This window comes from Triticum urartu, chromosome 2 (assembly GCF_003073215.2).
Source record: "Triticum urartu cultivar G1812 chromosome 2, Tu2.1, whole genome shotgun sequence".
NCBI lineage: Eukaryota > Viridiplantae > Streptophyta > Magnoliopsida > Poales > Poaceae > Triticum > Triticum urartu.
Window position 1 is genome coordinate 580,151,956 of NC_053023.1, and position 22,818 is coordinate 580,174,773.

Sequence of the window (22,818 nt, forward strand, 5' to 3'; positions counted from 1 at the left end):
AGAATAGACCCGGGGGCCATAGGTTTCACTAGTGGCTTCTCTCAAGATAGCATAAGTATTACGGTGGGTGAACAAATTATTGTCGAGCAATTTATAGAAAATCGAATAATTATGAGAATATCTAGGTATGATCATGTATATAGGCATCACGTCTGTGACAAGTAGACCGACCCCTGCCTGCATCTACTACTATTACTCCACACATCGACCGCTATCCAGCATGCATCTAGAGTATTAAGTTCATAAGAACAGAGTAACGCTTTAAGCAAGATGACATGATGTAGAGGGATAAACTCATGCAATATGATATAAACCCCATCTTTTTATCCTTGATGGCAACAATACAATACGTGTCGTTTCCCTTTCTGTCACTAGGATCGAGCACCGCAAGATTGAATCCAAAGCTAAGCACTTCTCCCATTGCAAGAAAGATCAATCTAGTAGGCCAAACCAAACTGATAATTCGAATAGACTTGCAAAGATAACCAATCATACATAAAAGAATTCAGAGAAGATTCAAATATTGTTCATAGATAATCTTGATCATAAACCCACAATTCATCGGATCTCGACAAACACACCGCAAAAGAAGATTACATCGAATAGATCTCCAAGAGAATCGAGGAGAACTTTGTATTGAGATCCAAAGAGAGAGAAGAAGCCATCTAGCTAATAACTATGGACCCGAAGGTCTGAGGTAAACTACTCACACATCATTGGAGGGGCTATGGTGTTGATGTAGAAGCCCTCCGTGATCAATGCCCCCTCCGGCGGAGCGCCGGAAAAGGCCCCAAGATGGGATCTCATGGGTACAGAAGGTTGCAGCAGTGGAATTAGGTTTTCGTGGTGCTCTCTGATGTTTTCAGGGTACGTGGGTATATATAGGAGGAAGAAGTAGGTCGGTGGAACCATGAGGGTGGAGGGCGCGCGCCCCCTGCCTCGTGGCCTCCTCGTTGATTGCTTGACGTCCACTCCAAGTCCTCTTGATCACGTTTGTTCCAAAAATCATGCTCCAAAAGGCTTCATTCCGTTTGGACTCCGTTTGATATTCTTTTTCTGCGAAACACTGAAATAGGCAAAAACAGCAATTTGGGTTGGGCCTCCGGTTAATAGGTTAGTCCCAAAAATAATATAAAAGTGTATAAATAAGCCCATTAAACAGCCAAAACAGAATATATAATAGCATGGAACAGTAAAAATTTATAGATACGTTGGAGACGTATCAGAAGTGCTTGAAGATCGAGGAGGTATCTGTATGAGGAGAATGAGGAGAGGCAAGAGATCGAGCTTGGGGATTCCCAAGGCACCCTAGGTAAATATTCAAGGAGACTCAAGCGTCTAAGCTTGGGGATGCCCGGAAGGTGTCCCATCTTTATTCAACAATTATCGATATGTCTCGGTTTTTATTTTGTTCACATGTTATGAGTAAATTCTTGGAGTGTCATGTACTTCTTATTTTTCTTCTAATAATGTACCATGCTGGTATGAGATAGTCCTTGGTTGATGTATATAATGTTGTTTGCACTTCACTTATATCTTTTGAGTATGGCTTTATAGAATGCTTCATGTGCTTCACTTATATCATTTGAAGTTTGGATGTCTGTTTCTCTACTTATAGAAAAACCGTTATTTGTAGAATGCTCTTTAGCCTCACTTATATTTGTTAGAGCATGGACACGTTATTTGTACAAAGAATTAAACTCTCATGCTTTACTTATATCTATTTAGAGAGTCAACAGGAATTGGTCATTCACATGGTTAGTCATAAAATCCTACATAAAACTTGTAGATCACTGAATATGATATGTTTGATTCCTTGCAATAGTTTTGTGATATAAGGATGGTAATATGTGTGAGGTACTAGTGAATGATTGTGGTTTAGTAAGAATATTGGTGTTAAGGTTTGTGATTCCCGAAGAATGCACGTATAGTCTCTCGTTATGCTAAGAAGTTGGAGCATGATTTATTATTGATTATCTTCTTTATGAGTGGCGGTTGGGGACGAGCGATGGTATTTCCCTACCAATATATGCCCCTAGGGGCATGCGTAATAGTACTTTGCTTCGAGGGCTAATAAACTCTCACAATAAGTATGTGAGTTCTTTGTGACTAATGTGAGTCCATGGATTAAACGCACTCTTACCTTTCCGCAGTTTGCTAGCCTCTTCGGTACCTTGCATTGCCATTTCTCACCTCGAGAGTTGGTGGAAACTTCACCGGTGCATCCAAACCCCGTGATATTATACGCTCTATCACACATAAGCCTCCTTATATCTTCCTCAAAACAGCCATCATAACTACCTATTATGGCATTTCCATAGCCCTTCCGAGATATATTGCCATGCAACTTCCATCATCATATACATGACTTGAGCATTCATTATTATATTGCTTTACATGATCGTAAGATAGTTAGCATGACATTTTCAATGCTTGTCCGTTTTTTTATATCTTTGCCATGCTAGATCATTACACATCCTAGTACACCGCCAAAGGCATTCATATAGAGTCATATTTTGTTCTGGTATCGAGTTGTAATTTTGAGTTGTGAGTAAATAGAAGTGTGATAATCATCATATTCATTATTAGAGCATTATTCCAGTGACGAAAGGATGATGGAGACCATGATTCCCCCAAATGTCGGGATGAGACTCCGGACAAAAAGAAAAAAAAGGCAAAAAGAGCCCAACAAAAAAAGAAAACAAAAATAGAAAACAAAAAATGAGAGAAAAAGAGAGAAGGGGCAATGTTACTATCCTTTTACCGCACTTGTGCTTCAGAATAGACCATGTTTTTTGTATAGTGAGTCTCCTATGCTGTCACTTTCATATACTAGTGGCAATTTTTCATTATAGAACTTGGCTTGTATATTTCAATGATAGGCTTCCTCAAATGACCGAGGTCTTGAGCAAGCAAGTTGAATGCACACCCACTTAGTTTTCATACTGAGCCTTCATACACTTATAGCTCTAGGTGCATCTGTTGCATGGCAATCCCTACTCCTCACATTGACATCAATTGATGGGCATCTCCATAGCCCATTGATTAGCTGCGTCGATGTGAGACTTTGTTCCTTTTTTGTCTTCTCTACATTAATCTCTACCACCATATTCTGTTCCACCCATAGTACTATATCCATGGCTTGCGCTCATGTATTGCATGGGGGTTGAAAAGGTTGAAGCGCGTTAAAAAATATGAACCAATTGCTCAGCTTGTCATCGGGGTTGTGCATGATAAATACTTTATACTAAGAAGATGGAGCATGACAAGGCTATATGATTTTGTAGGGATAACGTTCTTTAGCATTGATATTTTGAAAGACATGATTGTTTGTTGGGATGCCTGAGTATTGATGTCTTTATGGAAAATTATAGACTATTGCTTTGAATCACTCGTGTCTTAATATTCATGCCATGATTAGATTATATGATCAAGATTATGCTAGGTAGCATTCCACATAAAAATATTTTTTTATCATTTACCTACTCGAGAACGAGTTGCATGTTTGTTGGGACTAACATATTGATCCAATGCCCACTGTTAGTTTCTGTTTGTTGCATGTTTTTTGTTTCGTAGAATATCCATATCAAACAAAGTACAAACACGGTAAAAATTTATGGAGATTTATTTAGGAATATATGTTTTTTGGAAGAAGAATCAATGCAAGACGGTGTTCGAGGTGGCCACGAGGCACCAGGGCGCAACCAGGGGGTGGCCGCGCCATGGTGGCTGGTGAGCACCTCGTAAGTCGGTTAACCCCCTTCTTTCCCCGCAAGAAAGATAATTTATGGATAAAAATCCCCTTAAAATTTTAGACCAATGGAGTTACGGGTCATCGGGAATTTAAGAAACAGTGAAGGGCTAGAAAACAGAAATGCGAAATAGAAGAGAACAGAGAGAGATCCAATCTCGAAGGGGTCCTGCCCCTCCGCCGCCATGGCGGCCATGGACCAGAGGGGGAGGTCTCTCCCATCTAGGGGAGGACAAGGAAGAATAAGAAGAAGGGGCTCTCTCTCCCTCTCTCTCCCGGTGACGCTGGAACGCTGCTGAGGCAATCATCGTGACATCGATCTACACCAACAACTCCCCCGCCGTCAACACCAACTCTCTCCCCCTCTACACAGCGGTGTAACACCTCTTCTCCCTGTTGTAATCCCTACTTAAACATAGTGCTCAACGCTATATATTATTTCCCAATGATGCATGGTCATCCTATTATGTTTTAGTAGATTCTTTTTGTCCTATAGGTTGATTGATGATCGTGATTGGTTTGAGTTGTATGTTTTATTTTGGTGCTGTCCTATGGTACCCTCCGTGTCACGCAAGCGTGAGGGATTCCGACTGTAGGGTGTTGCAATACGTTCATGATTCTCTTATAGTGGGTGGCAAGAGTGACATAAGCTTATACCCGAGTTGGCAGTTGTGGATACTTGCTAGAGTTTCAATCATAAGTGCATATGATCCAAGTACGGAAAGTATGTTAGCTCATGCCTTTCTCTTACATAAAATTGCAATAATGATTACCGGTCTCGTTATCGATTGCCTATGGACAAATTATTCTCCTGTGTCACAAAAATCTTTCTACTAAACAACTAACTTATATTATCTTGCAAATTACTCGTAGTTTTATTCTCGCTAAGTAAACCTAGTTTTATTCTTGCAAACTTATCCCTACACATACAAAGTAGTTTTATATTTGTTCTAGGTAAAGCGAACGTTAAGTGTGCATAGAGTTGTATCGGTGGTCGATAAAACTTGAAGGGAATATTAATTATAGCTTTAGCTACTCGTTGGGTTCGACACTCTTACTTATCGAAAAAGGCTACAATTGATCCCCTATACTTGTGGGTTATCACTAACCAACTCCTGCTTGGCTGGTCTTTCCCCCGTTGGGTGTGGTTCTCGGCGCTTGTGTCTTGGAGACTTCACAGGTTCGCTCTGCATGTTGTTGATGAGATCATACACTGGTGGCCCCAGCTCAGGGCGACGGTTTCTGGGGAGCGCAAGAAGGAGCTCAACTCGACGATCTGCTGCACCTTCAGAATGTTATGGCTGGAGAGGAACAGCCGTGTGTTCGACATGATTGTGGCCGTTGAGTCTGTTATTACGGCCTGAATTAAAAGTGAGGTCGCCATGTGGATGTTGGCAAGGAAGAGTGGGGCGGTGGAAGTTGGGGGAGATTAGGATTAGGAGCAGGTCGTACTAGCCCTATGGTGGTTGCTTCCATAAGCGTGATGTTTCTCTTGTAACATATGTATACAACCTGTGACCGGTCCGAAAATAACGTTTGCCTCCGCATCGCTCTTCCTGGGCGACAAAGGCGGCGCCGCCATACCCCAGCCTAACCTTCCCTCTCCTCTCGTCTATCTATCCCGCCAGAGGACGCCACGAGCGAAGCTAGTGTGGCTGACGACGGCGGCGGGGACTCTGCTTGTCACGAGGACCCTGCAAAGAGATCAAATCAATCAAGCTAGATTCACTCGTACATACGTCTACTCAGACATGCATATGTTGTTAGGCTGCAAATCAATCAAGCTGCCTGTGTGGTTGGTTGAGGCTAGCTTTGCACATATTGTGTGAGTTCTCATCAACGGTAGCGGCTTCGGGCGGTGCTCTATGGATTGAGAGTTGTCTAGCCGCTGATGGACTGCCAGGTGCTTGTCTGCAAAGGATGGGTGGGCCTTCTCCGTCGCCCTTATGCCTCTTAATCCGGCCGGACTCCATATGTCTCCGAATGCAGATTGGGTGGATCGGGATCTGTCCCATGCTGGGATGCGGAGGGTGTCGCTGGTGTGGCTGATCTAACATGATGTTGCCTGTTGGGCCCCATTGAAGGCTGGGTCATCTCGTCCCGGCGGCGGCCTCGTTGTTGATTACAGTGACCACCAAAAGGTCTTCATGAGGGTTTCTCCCCCTAGATCCGGTGGTTGACTTCAGCAATGAGATGCAAACTATGGACAATGGTTCGATGCAGAGGGATAGTGGTGTAGCAGGAGCGATCACATATCGCAAGTAGTTGCTGCGATCGCGGAAAAGTGGTGGCGACAACACGCGAGTGACTTGATGGTGGTGCTACTCGAGCTCCGGGGTGAAAGCCTAGGTGCCCCTGGTTGGTTATGCCTAGCAATGACGATGTTTTACGTTGTTATCTTGTTAAAGGCATTGCTCGGATATGCTCAGATTGGTTCTTCAGGGTGAAAACCTATATCCTGACCTTGAGTGGTTGGATTTGGTGACGGCGGCGATTGATCGTCGCTCCCTTCGTGAAGGCGCTGTTGTTGAGGAACCTCGTCATTCATGTGGTGTCATGAGATGGTTGGTGCGGATATGATCATTAATGTAGTTTGTTGATTGGATCTCATCGCTTTGTATTTTTTTCCTTGCTTACATAGCTTTAGTCTTATATGACTTTGTTATTTGCTGGCGGGTTCTTGTGTGCGTGTGTTGATGTTGGCTATGTGCATCCTAATTATGCAAAGGCTGGATGTGCTCATTATGCTTGTATCCTTTTGATGCTTCATTTTAAGCCAATAAAATTCATCTTTTGTCGAAAATGTATACAACCTGTGTTTTGTTTTACTCTCATTCTTAATGCAGAAGAAGACGCACAGCTTGTATGTTCTTGAAAAATAAAAAATAAAAAAGAGAGCTCATCCCCTTCCTATCGAGATCCTTCTTGCTTCCTACCGCCTGTTCGTGGCTTCCACCAATGCTGCGACTCGCCGCCACCAATCTCCACCAATCCCTCTCCCCCATACAACAAACAATCCCAGTTTAAATTTCAAATCGCTATGTACGCCGCCCAAATCCTTGCTGCCCATTTATTTCCCCCATTGCTCTATCTTTCTTTCCTCCACGCTCTGTTTCCAAAGCTCTCCTCAATCGCTGTCGCCCAGCCATTCCCGGCTACCGGTGTCGCTGGATCCCCATCGAGGGTATGCGGACGACGCAACCCCTGCCTCCGTTCTCGCTTGCCGTCGCCGGGACTGTGTGGACGCCGCACACCCTGATGGCACGCCTGCCCGCTGTCGCCGACCTCACGAGTGCAGCGCCGCCACGTTAACCAACATGTGGACCATCCATCCCGCTCAGTGTCGCCTTTGATTCGCTTCCATCCGAGCGCATCATCGGCTCTTCAGTTCTATTCACGCTTTCTGGCGTATCCAAGAGGTACACACCATGGCTCCTGATTGAGACCTAGGTCGGTTAGTTTATAGTTTAATGAACTGCAGTTTATTGTTGTAATTGAATGTATGCACGAGACTGGAATATAGGATTCTAAATTTCTTCCATGATGTTTTTACTTCCTGCACGTTCATGTCTTTCGGTTTGCTTTAGGCGTCAAAGAATTGAAACTTTCTCTGTTCTTGGTGTGTTCTGGAAAGTATGATTCATCTCCCCATTGTTGCATGTCTCTGCACATGAGCAATTTGTACTTCTTAGTGCTTACTGTAAGCAATTTGTACTTCTTAGTGCTTACTGTAAGCAATTTGCACCTCTCTGAACGTGTATTGTCATGGCTGAATGAGAAGAATAAGGTGCCTATAACTGTTGGTTTAACATGATGTCAATTTTTTGTGTGGCAGATTATAGTCTTAGATGCTTCGCAATTTTTGTCTTATGCAGATTGTAGTCTCAGGTCTAGCTCATATATGTTCACTCGCAAAAAAAAAAGCTCATATATGTTCAGTACATTTTAGTTTCTTGGGAAGTTTGATCATTGTGCTACCAACAAGAGAAAAATTATCATATTGCTATAAAATGTGCAGAACCTGCTCATAAGCGAATGGATTTTTTTGGTCATGTTTTTTTTAATTTTACTTATTGCTGCAGGTTTAAATGTTCTTTTGGGTGCCAAGTTCAGTCGTAGCCCTGCTCTTATCTCCTTCCACTGTTCCCAAGTACGGAGACTTGAGTCTGGTTAAACAGTTGTGCGACTAGAAATAGTCAGTGCAAATGTAAATAGTGAATACATATATCCTAAATTTCTTCAAATTATGAATTTGTGCATTGAACCGATTATATTTGTTTAGATTTTTTGGTGGCTATCATATAATATAGGTGGTGGTATCATGATATATCTTTTGTAAGTTATGTTCAGTTTTCTTTCGGGACAAGATGAGGTTACCGAAGAGTAACAGAGTGGAAGTGCAACCCATTCCAACTTTTGAGGATGTGCATCCTTACACAGTTACACAAGGTGTGGTATGTGTGTGAGTGTGTCTGAGTGTACCACAAATTTCACGCGCAGAGATTCCGTATGGGAGGAAAGAAGCTCAACATGGTGTTATTGGACGAAAAGGTAATGCTTATGTGCAAAAATAATTTCTGCTGTAACAAAAAATAATTATTAATAAACGTTGGATTGTCACTTTCTATCTATTTAATTGTCATTAGGGAGAACAAAAATGGCTGCTATGGGTATACTGTTTACTTGTAGAGTGATGAGTATATTATGTATGGAAGATGGTCGCAGTCTCGCAGAACCAGTTATGAGAAACGTGAACTATATGTTTGCAGATAATCACTTTGTGTTTCGTTTCACCTTATAGACGGTAGCTATGAGATCAGAAATGTGAATGAGTAGTTGGTCCCATGTTCCAGCCATTTATGCCTTTTGACAAAGTTTGGGAGTTCACCTTGGATATGACACGTATGTTGGTAAGTGCTTTAGTTTTCTTTCATATATTCTAAATGTTCTTTGGTCACAGATTATCTACTAATAGCTTATCCGTTAAAATGTTGATATCATTGGCATGGTTTTATTTGTAAGTTCTATTGGACATAAGGAAAGTTTCTACAACCGAAGAATCCTAGTGAGAAATATTGTTCTGCTTATCTGGTAGATGCCACGTATGTACATATTGTGGATTTCAAATTTTATCATCTACTTAATTCAAATCTCTCACATTTCTCTTCTGAAATTAATTGATTTTGTAGCTATAATATAGTCAAGTTAGTTGTATGGGACAAGTTAGTGACTAATAATATAAGTACATTGGAAAAACTTGCCGAGGAGCGTGCTATTGTGATGGCAACAGCGTTAAGTGCAAAACGCAATGGTTAGTCTATAAGTGAATGTGTTGTCGTATTTCATATAATAATGTTGCAAAAATAAATGCTGCTAATAGATTGATGTTCTGTTATTAATTAACTAGATCATAGCCTGCATACTATGGACTTTAGACTTTGACCCAAATATCACAGATGCACGGACTTTAGTAGACTTTGACCCAAATATCGCAGATGCGCGTGAACGAAGACAAAGGTAATTGGAAATTTGGTGGAAATCATTGAGGTAAAGTTAATCTGTCCAACCATACGTGAATTAATTGCTTGTAAATATTTTTGTGTATGATCAGTAATGAGCTCCCTGGACCAATCTCTCCTTGCCTAAAAGAAGATGAAGAATGGAGTCTAGAGTGACCGTGCCTTTTCCCATGATATAGCTTTTGAATATATGATGTTGTTGTCGACTGGAGTACAATCGGAGTCGGTTTAAGGGTCATTTGATTTTCTTTTCTCTTAGGGTTTAGGCTAGCATGTAGGTCTTGTAGATTTTTGTTGTGGGGCTGCTTTTGGATTCTGTTACTTTTTTTGCTTAATTTGGGTGTGATAGCAAGTGCTTGTGTGATTCATGTTGTAACTGCAAGTGCGTTTCACTTATGAGGTGAAATCTTAAGGTTGTGTAATGTCGGGAGCACTTTAGTGACATATCAAGTTTTTTTTTTCTGGCAATGCATGAGCATGCTACTAGCATCGACGGTTTTGGCTCCGTGCTCTTGTTATTCCACCTCATTTCAAGTGGTTCCGTAGCATAGCACGGGCAACTTACTAGCACACTAGTAAGCATGCACGTGCAATGCACGTCTCGACTAATATTATAATTTTCTGACAAGAAAATATACAACTTTGTTCTCAGAAGGTGGTTATACGCATCCTTATGTGTGAAAACATAAAGGAAAAGCTTTATGCTTAAACACACAAACAAAAGCACATATCACTGCTAGTTCCATTCTCGTTGAAGGGGGTGTATATTCACACTAAATTGCTCCAATCTCTTCATCTGAGCAACACACCAGATTATTTTAGTCAAAGCTTTGGGCATAACTACGATATTAGCCTCAGCCTTGGATTTGAATATCTTTAGCAATTCAATCATATCTTGTCCAACTTCGGCGTGCAAGGTTTCAGCTATAAACTGGGGAATCAACACATGTTCTCTTTATTTTACAAGGCTACAAGTTAAGTCAAAGTGAACACAGCTCAATTGTATGAAAAAGGGGGCACTTGGCCCACCCAAAGAGGGAAAGAGTTGTATGTGTTTTAGTAGAAACTTCTAAACACAAACATCATCTGCATAGTTTGCACTCCATAGTACAAAACAAGATTGACTTGTTGAAGGCTGGAGCAGAGTTGGCTTAGAATGCATGTTCCTTCTGAGCACTCGTGGGCTAATCCTTCCACAAGTGCTATCACCTGAACATATCTTTGTTCATGCTATTAAAGACATAAAAAAGAACACAACTGGCAAGGATTCGAGAGCTATAAAACTTTCTTTTTGCCAACGTACATTATTTGACAGGCAAGCAATGGCGATTCCATTATCGAGAATGAGATGTGGAAGCGAGTAAAAAAGGACATAACCTATCACAATTTAAAAAATAATACTACCTGTTTTTTTGTGGAAACCATTTGCACAACGTTGGCAAATGATATACTATGAGCAATAACATTGATATGTAAATATCATATAATTCAGCCCAACTAAAATGTGTTGTCTTGTAGTGGTATATATTATCCAAGTATTGGATTATATGTGATATTGATGGAACCACAAATGATAGGCTGTGTGTGTGACATGGTCAAAATTCAGATTGTATGACCAAGCAAAAAAATTAATACCAGTTTCTGAGCCTTACAGATGGCACTAATGCAGAGTTATTACCAAAGAGATGGAGCAATAGCTGATTAACAGTACGTGCATACTGGAAGTTTTCCCGGGCTCTGCATCTGAAAGATGAAGTAAAACAGATCTTGGAATAGGAAATAAGACTGGAAATTAGGTGACAAATAAGAAACAACTTATATGCAATCGGCGCATCTCATGCTCTGTATTATCTCATTTCTCTCCCGAAGCTAGCTGCAGAACAAGAAAAAAACAGAGAAAAGTAGAAGGATGAGCAATGCAGTCTGCATCATGACACATATAGCCTAAACCTCAGTTTAGGTTGACCAAACATAATCTGAACTTTAGTTTGTCATATACAGTTGAAAATATGGAATGAGCAGTGTAAACTTTACAGGTGGAGATCCTGGGGATCATCGAGGCGGAGGTCCAGCAGCTTGTCGGGGCAGAGGCGGAGGTCCTGAGGCTCGGCCGCGACATCCCAATACAAATTTCCTTTGTCTCCGCCGCCGGCGTCCTGGGCGGCGCGACCACCAGAGCTAGGAAAATTCACGTGATAGTTCATATGCTAGAAATTCAAAAAAAAAAAAGACACGATTGTGGAGAAACACCCGAACAACAATATGCAATTTTAAAGCACACCACCAACTGAAATTGCCTCTTCAAATTTCCTGGTACAAACCTAAAATTATCACAGGAAGATAATAATGGTGAGTATGTGCATCTTTTTCTGTTGCAAGCTTGGTGGTGTTTTTCTAAGCCTGCGACATGCCCAAGAACATAGAACAGCATGCACTTTGAGACTTCAGATCATATTTGTATACCATGACAGTCTTTTAGATCTCACTATAAACAGTCAGATCAAGTAATGAATTGTCCTAATTCCTTAGCGTAGTGGGCCAGTTCGCTTAGATGGTCAGACAACAAATTCTGGATACCAGTAAAGATCTTAAGTGCCTTTAGGTGTTTGTTGAGTTGATCTATGGATGCGGTTTTATTGTAGATGATTATCTAACTTCGAAGCAAGGTCAGCTCTCAAAAGGTTCACCACCGGCCTATATGCAGCACCTAGCTTTATCTCCTCCGGCTATTTCTGAATACAATGTAGTATTATCACGGCTACAGTTTACTAATTCTGGTCAGAGAGCACAAGCTAGATGTGTAAATAATGCATTAAGATATCGTTCGAACTAACAGAAAGTGCTACTGTGGTAATGAAAAATGAGGTAAAAAACTGAACCTGCTTTTACCTGCTGGTGGATAATGAACTTTTTCTCCTTCAGTAGCACAAACTTGAAAGCGAGTTCGTATCAAATTTTCTTCGCAGAAGTTTGCACAAATTAATATAGGATCATGATCCTGGTCAATGTTAGGGGCAATAGTAGTAAAGCCAACAAAAAAGGGCCATCATGATACTGGGTGATGTCCGTGAGGTCTGAACAAATGCAACAAATTCGTATGTACAGTACGCAAAATCATATGATTGCTGAAAATGGACCATCATATATACCTGTAAGAGGTTGGGGAAGGCACGGTCAGCGTTGGTGTTCTGGTGCAGGTCGCCGGGGCCAGAAGAGAGGAGAGGTCGTCATGTCGAGCTCGCGGGGAGAGGCGGCCGATGATTTTCGCACCGGGAAGGGAGGTCGGGGATGGGCGGTGGCCTCCTGTACCACCTCAGCAGCTCAGCTCCATCTCATCCACATTGGATGGCACCGGACAGGGAGGTGGCCGTGAAGTTGCAGTAGGGGCACCACCTATAACCAAGCGGCGCGGCCTCGGCGGCCAAGCGGAGGAGCGGCAAGCGGCGACCCGCGACCCATGCGTGAGGAAAGGCTGGCGGCTGGATTGTGGTGACGGCCTGCGTTGGGCGGCGGCAACCTTCCGGCCCACACGAGCGGACGACGAAGGCAACAGGGAGCGCGTCAGCGAAGGCGACGGGGAGCGTGCCGGCGCCGTTGGGGGCGGAGAGAGATCCGGAAAAGGTAAATCGGGGGAGCGAGATCGTGGGGACTCTCTCGTGGAGGTCGTGGGCTGGCAGAGTATTTCGTCCGCTCTTTGAAATTGTTAGACGCACTTTTAGTAAGGGTTGGTTGTTACGTCAACGATTAGATCTAATTAAGTGGATCTAATCGTGTGACTCTTATTGATCTGGATTGTTGTGTGTATTTTAGGCGGGGTTCACTTAGAGATGAATATGTTTGCTTGTTTAATAGTAGTAGAGATAAACAGACACCATGTCCTTAGTGAGTCTCTACTAGACTAGCTCGTTGATTAAAGATGGTTAAAGTTTTCGTAACCATAGACACGAGTTGTATTGGATAACGGGATCACATTATTCATAATTAGGAGAATGATTTGATGGACAGACCCAACCGTAAGCTCAGCATCTGATCGTGTCACTTAGTTTAATTGCTACAATTTTTCTTCATGCCAAGTATTTGTTCCTTAGACCATGAGATCATTCCACTCCCTAATATCGGAAGAATATTTTGTGGGTTATCAAACGTCACTTCATAACTAGGTGATCATAAAGGTGCTCTATAGGTATCTCAGAAAATGTTGCTGGGTTGCATGGATAGAGACCGGGATTTGTAACTGTGTGACAGAGAGATATCTCTCCGCCCTCTCGGTAATACAACATCATGAATATCTTGCAAGCATGTGACTAATGAGTTTAGTCATGGGGATCTTGTATTATGGAACGAGTAAAGAGATTTGCCAGTAACGAGATTGAACTATGTATGAAAATACCGACGAACGAATCTCGGGCAAGTAACATATTGCCGAACAAAGGAAAGTGTATACAAGATTAACTGAATCCTCGGCATCGTGGTTCAAACCCAATAAAGATATTCGTTTAATATGCGGGAGACAATATGGCATACAGGTCCCGCTATTGATAATTGATCGGAGAGGAGTCTCGGTCATGTCTGCATGTTCTTGAACCTAGGGTCACACACTTAATGTTCGGTAATGCTAGGGTAGTATTGAGATATTAATGTTGGCAAGACCGAAGGTTGTTCGGAGTCTTTGGAATGGTCCGGAGGTAAAGATTTATATGTGGGAAGTGGTTTTTCACGGTTCTGGAAAAGTTCACGAATTTTCAGTAGAGTATCAGGAAGGTTCTAGAAGGCTCTGGGGGTTCCACCGTGGGGCCCAATGACTCTAAAAGGACCCACATGGACCGAGGGGTGGGGCTAAAGCCCACATAGGATGGCCACATCAGCCCCCCAATGCCCATGTCGTTTAAATCTAGAGATAAGGTCTTATCTCTAAATTTAAAGGGATTTCTCCCTTGTGGCCAACCCTAGGAGGGTTTTGGCCGCCCTTGCCTCCTAGCCTATAAAACGAGATGGGAGGCGCAGGGGGCAGCCATCCCTTCACCTAGCTGCCACCCTCCCTCTCCCATCTCCTCCTCTTCCTTCGTTGGCGCTTGGCGAAGCCCTGTCGGTGATCCGCTGCCGCCACCACCACCATCACACTGACGTGCTTGCTTAGATCTCACCTACCTCTCCACCCCTGCTTGCTGGATCAAGGAGGATGAGACTTCATCGAGTCGTATGTGTGCACATCTTAGAGGTGTCATTCATGCGGTGCTTGGATCGGATTGGATTACGAAGGAGTACGACTACGCTAACCACGATCCTTAGATCGTTAACACTTTCGGTCTATAGACACCTTCCCCTCTCGTTGACAACATCTCCATAGAATAGATCTTGGGTGATTCGTAGGAATTTTTTTTGTTTTCCTTGCAACGTTCCCCATCACTTACTTGCCCATGAAGACCTCGAGAATTTTGAGGAAGCTCATCATTGAAATGTGCAAGTCAAGTTCTATAATGTAAAAGCGACAGACTATCACATGCATGAACTAATTCTCCTTACCGAAAACGCAAAATGGATCAAGCCAAATTTGCTTTTCGCCAGAGCTGACCGACCCGTCGCTGTCCTCCTTCTGCTCTTTAAGAGGCAGTCCGGCCATGGCACAGACTGCCCCATTTTGCTCTCGGGCGAGGACGCGCATGTTCCACCATTGCCGCTTCTTTAGGATCGGGTGCGGATGAGTTCGTCCACTGCGGCAGCGCGCGCCGCCACCACCATGTCGACAGCGTGGCGGGCCTCGGCCACCCTTATCCACTCCTTCCCACGACGGGCACATCGGGCCCTGTACCACACATACTGAGGCAATGGACCTCGATGATCCAGCCCCAACGGATCTGAGCGTCCGTTGCGCCGGCGCAACAGATTCGCGGGGGGACATATCCCGCCATCAGCCGGGCGCGGCCCTCCGAGAGCAATGCGGACAGTCATTGCCTCCTCCAACCCGCAAGGGACGACACCCGGTCGATGGATCTAGAGTGGCCGGAGTCAGATCCGCTGCCCGCCAAGCCGTAGAAGGCTGGATCTCTGGACGGAAGCTTGGGGGCGGAATGGAGTGGAGTGGAGTGTCTAGGGTTTGACCCAGCAAATGGATGGGGACGAATATATGTGGGTCGGGTGGGCCAGATCCGACGTGACAGATGCGTTCGGTCGTGCCTGGGCCTCCCCTTGTCTGCTCCAGATTTCTGCTGGATATAAGGGGTGACTGTCAGCCTGGCATTTGAGACGTGACAGACGTTCGTCTTGTTCTCTTTTTTTACCACTCTGTGACCCGACCGTCCATCCAGACGTTGGGGAGAGGGGTTTGAGACGCCATGCCATATAGGGTCTCTTTGGTAGCATTCCCAACCTAGCATGGTTGTTCTCCTCTGATACATGCTCAGTGTAGATATGTTGAGTACATGCATTTGCTGTTGTTTGATAGTAGTGTATATATTGAGACATGCTAAGCTGAGACTCTGTTTGGCAGTTTGCATCTGTTTAGACATGTCGGGCGGCACTGTAGCAACCGGTATTTTCAAATAAGTGAACAAAACATTTCAAAAATGTGGACAATTGTTTGAAAACATGGAAAAAACAACATTTTTGAAAAATTAAACATTTAAGTTTTTTTTAAAATAAACAAAATCTGAAAGTTTTTTTAATTTAAATAAAATTTGAAAATCTGAACATTTTTTAAATTCTTTTTAAAAATCTGAACTTTTTTGTAACAACTGAAACAAAATTTAAAATCCTGAACATTTTTTCAAAATCTGGACATTTTTCCAAAAATTGAACATTTTTTTGTATTCTGAAAATTAAATTATTTTTAGAAATTCTTAACATTTTTTGAAACACGTTGTCGCTCGATTCGTTCATGCATGCTGACCAGCGAAAGGTTGTTGGGGTGTTCTCTTTTTGTACATGCTATGAGCGTATTTGGATTGAGCTCGTGCATGCTGAGAAGGCCCCATGCAGGCTACCAAACATCCAAAAATGAGTTGAGGAGGGAACTCTTGACCTTTTGCATTCTCTTTGCACTTTACCAAACACATCATAGATGTTCTTATGCTACCTGTTAAAGCTAGAGAAGAACCGAGTTCCTTCCGTATCCCTATTGCACATGATGAGGCAGGTGCCATAGTTAGCGCATCGCCAATCAGCTACCCCAGATGCGACTTGTCATGTCACATGTCCCAAATACAGCACGATACATATGGATCAGATGCTACGGATGATACGCTCCCGATTGCAGTGGTTGTTCATCTCAGCGCGACGCGTGACGAAAGTGCAACAAGACGCGCAAATTGGCTCCGGCGACGTCGACGTGACACCCGCCATGTATCCAACTCGATGGCTCCATCCATGCATCAGGATCGGTACGCATCCAAATATCCACTGGTTGTCAGCACAACAGTATAGCACCGGCAACAACTACTCCGATACTAGGACGACACTGTCCAGATCGTGAGGTCGGAGATGATCTTCATTAGCTAACGAGATCACGCAGATGCCTGCAATTTGATCCGGAAAGCGAGTCGTTGGGGTTCCTGAAAGTTCCTGATGGATGATGACTCCAGTACTGTACTGATTAATAAGCACGGGATAAGCCGGGGAGTGCTATTGTGCTGAAAGCAGCCCAAGGACGGACGCTTTTCTTATCCAGAGGCCTCCCTTTGCAGCGCAGCCATTATTAGAGTACTTAACAGGTCCTAATCATCTACTCTGTTTGTCTCATATGATTATCATCTTCCTTTCACGTAGTCTTATAGTACGATCGCTTTTGATATTCGTCTGGGACTAGTGCGCCTGAGGAGCTCTTCTTTTCAGTAAAGTTGCAGCAATTGGAGGGGAGTTTACTGCAAAGAGAGATCCACCTAGATCTGTGACTCCACTCCACTGAGTACCACATCTGCGTCTGCCCGGGTCATGTAAAGTAAGAGCAAAATGCTAGAGATCACTCTAGGTTTCTGGGCGGAAACATCATACATTTTTCTCCAGGTTTCGCCTTCAAACAGTTCAAGCTACTCGGAGAGTGACGGGCCTATTTGAATCTCTGTATAGAGTTGGACGGAACAAGACAAGAAAACGAAAACATTTTTTTCTTAGGTTTTGTCTTTCGGAAAAACTAACGCCCACACGTGTGGGCCTTTGCACATCGCCCACACGCCTCCATCACCACTCATTTTGCCACGTATGAATAGATGACATCAGCGGAAATCTTTTTGTTTTTCGGCTTAAAAATATTTTATCTCTTAATTAAAAAAGTGAATTAAAAATCTGTTTTCATCATTAAATCCGTCACGACGAGATCTTCAAAACTAGACCCCATGTTGATATGTTTCGACGAATTTTTTTTTTGCCCAGAAGTTGCCATGATGTTTACACTGTAGTTGCCATAGTGTTTAAACTAAAGTTGCCATGTGGCAATTTTAGTTTATAGATCATGGCAATTTTAGTTTTTTGATGATGGCAATTCCAGTACTTTGATCATGAAAATATTTTTTTGTATGAACCATGAAAATTTTAAGTGCATATATCATGGCAATTTTAGTTTATGGTGCATGGCAAGTCTAGTTTCTTAATTCCTCATTTATAATATGTCAAAAATTACTTTTAAATGTAAAAGAAAATAACTGAAACATATCATGGCAACTTCAGTATAAACATCATGGCAATTCATGTGTAATAGACATGGCAACTTTTAACCCAAAAGAAAATTCATCGAAATATATTGATATGAGATCTAGTTTCTTAGATATCGTCGCGAGAGATTTAATGGTGAAAACGGATCTTCAATCGGATTTTTCGTTTAAGAGATAAAACATTTTAAAAACTGAAAATTCAAAAAGATTCTCGCATGCATGCATGCATGCGATGACGTGACAATCTATTTGCATTAGGGACGTGTGGTGCGTCTCCCTTCCTGCCACACGTGTGGCAGTTATCGACGTCCTTGTCTTTTAAGTTTACTATACTACTGGAGAGTGAAGATTCTGCGCAAAGCTACCAGGAGAGTGACCTATTTGAATCTCAGTAGAGTTGGACGAAGCAATGGAAGAATCTCGCTTCAGATTTCAGCCGGTAGCGGCCGTCCTCGTCCCGTTGGAAGTTGGAACGGTCGAGCATGAGACGAGAACAGTAAACCAGTGGACGAGGGCGAGGCGAGCCGAGCGCTTCGATTTTTTTAAAACTATCCCGTTTTTATGGCAAATTCGGAACTATAGCACCTAAAGTAAAAAATCAAAACTATGACCCCGTCGGTCTCGTGTGGGTCGAAGAGCGTGTTTTCGGTCTGTAGTTGACCGAAGAGGGCACTTCGGCCTGCGGTTGACCGAAGATGGGCTTATCTGGGCCGAAGAGTTGGCGTTGGTGAGGGGCCGGCCGAAAATAGTAGCTTCGGCCTACGCACGACTGAAGTGGGCCGTTTTCAGCCTGTCAGCGGCCGAAGCGCTCTTCGGCCATCCCTTGACCGAATAGATCTAGATAAGGATGACGCGCTCGTCTCCTTCCTCTCGTCTGGTCACCTCTGTTCTCTCGCTCTCTCTCTCTCTCTCTCTCTCTCTCTCTCTCGTTCTTCTCTGTATACCTCGCCACCCCGTGCCGTTCTCCTCCATTTTTCCCCCATTTTCACATCCAAGCCACAGAAATAGGTAGATCGTAGTAATCCCCGACGGCCTACGGTGTTTTTTTGCTATGGGATAGTTTTTTGTGGGTTTGGGGAGGAGAAGCCATGGTGGGGTGGAGGAGGTGCGGTTGGGAAGGAGGTGGTGGTGAGGAGGAGCAGCAGTTGTGGAGGAGGAGGAGGTGCGGCTTGGGTTGTATCCTCGGTTGAACCTCCGGTCGTCGAGGGGCGGCGGTGGTGCTGTCGTTGTCCGGTGGTGCAAGTACTCCGCGAGGTGGCCGGTGTTGCTGAGTTGAAGATAAGAGCAAGAAGCTGGGGACACACGCGTCGAAGGTATAACCATGTCCTCACAAATTTTCTCTGAGTTGTATAGTTTAGTTAGTGTAGACAAGTCATATTGCGAATTGTAGTGTTAATTTGTATGTGGTGGCATTTTAGCGGATAGTTAGTGTAGCGGGTAATAATTGTGTTCATTGTGATTAATGAGAAGATGATAATGTCTGACAGGTGAAAATGTCTGAATCAGTAAATTTGATTGTTTACTACGGCGCTAGTAATGTCCGATATAATAAGTTGGGGGTTGATCTTAGCAAGTTTAAAAATGGTGTCATGACACTAGCAAACCCGGACAGACTGGACATTAGACAGTTGAAGTACTGGTTGACAACTAGTTTCGGGCTGGATCCTCAAGTATGTTCCGTCAGTATTCATGCATTGTGGACCAAATCCTGTAAAAATGTCAAGTGGGAGTTGATGCCGATAGATAGGAGCCAGCATTGGTTGACCATGTTAAGACGTTGCCAAGACCGAAGAATCCATCCATATGACCTTGTGCAACATGTGGCAAACAAGGAGAATACCGTACAACTCCACAGGGGGTATGAACCCGGCCAGGGCAGTCAAGTGGCTAACGAGATTGATTTATCCGGGTCACAACCACCCGATGTGGATGCTAGCCAACCCGAGAAAGAGTTGGACTACGTGCCACACAAAGTTTGTGGTCAAGATACTGGGCAAAGTAGTGAGTCGAAAATATAAGCTGGTTTTGGTTTTGCTAATGGGGATGAGGAAGGGGATGAAATGCAGAGGGTGATGGAGGAAGAGGACGAGGATGGATTGGAGGAGGATCTGGATTCTGAAAATTGCGAGGATGAAGTGGAGGTACCGATTCCTTCTACATGGGATCGGGACATTTCCACCGGCCTTACAGTCAATGATGGCCATGAGACTCCATGGCAGTATAATCTGAACCAAGTCCAGATAAGGGCTATGTTTGATACGAAGAAAAAAAATTGAAGTATGCGGTGATAAAGTGGGCTATGTCTACGCAGAGGGTTTTCCACATATCAAGTCCAACAAACTATACCGTGAAATGTGTTAAAACAGGTTGTCCTGAAAAGGTGCACGGGCACGTGTTGAAGTATGACATCCACTGGGTTGTCACCGATGTCGTCCCACATAACCGTGTGAGAAGAAATCCTCTAGTGAATCAACCAAACCTGACTTCAACTCTCATTACGCAACTCATGTATACTGAGAACTGAGATAGTAGAGAAGAAAGATATGGAAGCAAAACACATCCGTTCATGCATTCAGTGCAGTCACCGATGCTTAGTGCTGCTGCTTCGTTCTTAGAGGGCGATGACGATGACAATGACCGAGCTGCAAACACTTATGACTGTTGGGTAACGTAGTAATTTCAAAAAAAAATCCTACGCACACGCAAGATCATGGTGATGCATAGCAACGAGAGGGGAGAGTATGATCTACGTACCCTTGTAGATCGACAACGGAAGCGTTAGCACAATGTAGTTGATGTAGTCGTACGTCTTCACGGCCCGACCGATCAAGCACCGAAACTACGGCACCTCCGAGTTCTAGCACACGTTCAGCTCGATGACGATCCCCGGACTCCGATCCAGCAAAGTGTCGGGGAAGAGTTCCGTCAGCACGACGGCGTGGTGACGATCTTGATGTACTACCGTCGTAGGGCTTCGCCTAAGCACCGCTACAATATTATCGAGGACTATGATGGAAGGGGGCACCACACACGGCTAAGAATATGATCACGTGGATCAACTTGTGTCTCTAGGGGTGCCTCCTGCCTCCGTATATAAAGGATCTAAGGGGGGGTGCGGCCGGCCAGGAGAGGGCGCGCCAGGAGGAGTCCTACTCCCTCCGGGAGTAGGATCCCTATTGGGGAACGTAGTAATTTCAAAAAATTTCTTACGCACACGCAAGATCATGGTGATGCATAGCAACGAGAAGGGAGAGTGTGATCTACGTACCCTTGTAGACCGACAGCGAAAGCGTTGTGACAACGCGGTTGATGTAGTCGTACGTCTTCACGATCCGACCGATCCAAGCACCGTTACTCCGGCACCTCCGAGTTCTTGGCACACGTTCAGCTCGATGACGATCCCCGGGCTCCGATCCAGCAAAGTGTCGGGGAGGAGTTCTGTCAGCACGACGGCGTGGTGACAATCTTGATGTTCTACCGTCGCAGGGCTTCGCCTAAGCACCGCTACAATATGACCGAGGTGGAATATGATGGAGGGGAGCATCGCACACAGCTAAGGAACGATCACGAAGATCAACTTGTGTGTCTAGAGGTGCCCCCCTGCCCCGTATATAAAGGAGCAAGGGGGAGGGGGCGGCCGGCCTAGGAGGGGGCGCGCCAAGGGCAGTCCTACTCCCACCGGGAGTAGGACTCCTTCCTTCCTTGTTGGAGTAGGAGAAGGGGAAAGAGGGGGAGAGGAAGAAGGAAAAGGGGGCTGCGCCCCTTGTCCAATTCAGACCAGAGGGGGGGCGCAGGCCTCCTTCCTTTTGGCCTCTCTCCTCTATTCCCGTATGGCCCAATAAGGCCCATATACTCCCCGGCGAATTCCCGTAACTCTCCGGTACTCCGAAAAATACCCGAATCACTCGGAACCTTTCCGATGTCTGAATATAGTCGTCCAATATATCGATCTTTACGTCTCGACCATTTCGAGACTCCTCGTCATGTCCCCGATCTCATCTGGGACTCCGAACTCCTTCGGTACATCAAAACTCATAAACTCATAATATAACTGTCATCGAAACCTTAAGTGTGCGGACCCTACGGTTCGAGAACAATGTAGACATGACCGAGACACGTCTCCAGTCAATAACCAATAGCGGAACCTGGATGCTCATATTGGCTCCCACATATTCTACGAAGATCTTTATCGGTCAGACCGCATAACAACATACGTTGTTCCCTTTGTCATCGGTATGTTACTTGCCCGAGATTCGATCGTCGGTATCTTAATACCTAGTTCAATCTCGTTACCGGCAAGTCTCTTTACTCATTCCGTAATACATCATCTCACAACTAACTCATTAGTTGCAATGCTTGCAAGGCTTATGTGATGCGCATTACCGAGAGGGCCCAGAGATACCTCTCCGACAATCGGAGTGACAAATCCTAATCTCGAAATACGCCAACCCAACATGTACCTTTGGAGACACCTGTAGAGCTCCTTTATAATCACCTAGTTACGTTGTGACATTTGGTAGCACACAAAGTGTTCCTCCGGCAAACGGGAGTTGCATAATCTCATAGTCATAGGAACATGTATAAGTCATGAAGAAAGCAATAGCAACATACTAAACGATCGGGTGCTAAGCTAATGGAATGGGTCATGTCAATCACATCATTCTCCTAATGATGTGATCCCGTTAATCAAATAATAACTCTTTTGTTTATGGTTAGGAAACATAACCATCTTCGATTAACGAGCTAGTCAAGTAGAGGCATACTAGTGACACTCTGTTTGTCTATGTATTCACACATGTATTATGTTTCCGGTTAATACAATTCTAGCATGAATAATAAACATTTATCATGATATAAGGAAATAAATAATAACTTTATTATTTCCTCTAGGGCATATTTCCTTCAG

At 43.9% G+C, this 22,818-nt stretch overlaps 2 long non-coding RNA genes across 2 annotated transcripts; one reads left to right on the forward strand and one right to left on the reverse strand.

Annotated features, from left to right (window-relative positions):
* The first annotated feature begins 6,630 nt into the window (after nucleotides 1-6,630).
* On the forward strand, nucleotides 6,631-9,730 carry LOC125538915. The gene is made up of 2 exons (XR_007296541.1): nucleotides 6,631-7,170; nucleotides 7,834-9,730. It is a non-coding gene; the product is annotated as an uncharacterized LOC125538915 (long non-coding RNA).
* A 431-nt stretch (nucleotides 9,731-10,161) lies between these two features.
* LOC125538914 lies at nucleotides 10,162-13,046 on the reverse strand. Its single transcript, XR_007296540.1, has 2 exons — nucleotides 11,305-13,046; nucleotides 10,162-11,143 (listed from the first exon to the last, which is right to left on the reverse strand). It is a non-coding gene; the product is annotated as an uncharacterized LOC125538914 (long non-coding RNA).
* Between the last annotated feature and the right edge of the window lie 9,772 nt (nucleotides 13,047-22,818).